This window comes from Sinocyclocheilus grahami, unplaced genomic scaffold (genome assembly GCF_001515645.1).
Source record: "Sinocyclocheilus grahami isolate Dianchi unplaced genomic scaffold, SAMN03320097.WGS_v1.1 scaffold686.1, whole genome shotgun sequence".
Taxonomy (NCBI): Eukaryota; Metazoa; Chordata; class Actinopteri; order Cypriniformes; family Cyprinidae; genus Sinocyclocheilus; species Sinocyclocheilus grahami.
Genome location: NW_015505865.1, coordinates 57,054 through 57,388, shown reverse-complemented (window position 1 = coordinate 57,388; position 335 = coordinate 57,054). Strand labels below are relative to the sequence as shown.

Genomic DNA, 335 nt, shown 5'->3' with positions numbered 1-335 from the left:
ACAGACACCTGTACGAAAACACTTATAATTACTCTCCATACAACACAGCAAGAGAAATACACATATGAAGACTTGTGTGTATGTGAGTTACTTGCTCAAGAAGCACCTACAGACGCTGATGCAGATAACAAAACCCAAAATTCAATAATCAGCTCAACAAGAAATTAAAAGTTTGCCATTTGTGACCGACATAAAACCTTGAGGGAAAGCGATTTCCTCATGCACGTTTCGCAACGCATTCAAGTTCGTCACATGGATTTTAGAGTTGCTAGGTTTGAAAGTGATTTATACATCGCTGTGGGGAAATCCAATCATTTCAGTAGGAATCTACATGC

The 335-nt window shown here is 38.8% G+C and overlaps 1 protein-coding gene across 1 annotated transcript in view; it reads right to left on the bottom strand.

Moving 5' to 3' along the window:
• Nucleotides 1-335, bottom strand: part of LOC107559452 (fibroblast growth factor receptor 1-A-like) — a 20,336-nt gene that overhangs the window by 1,223 nt on the left and 18,778 nt on the right. The gene's annotated exons all lie outside the window — the stretch shown is intronic.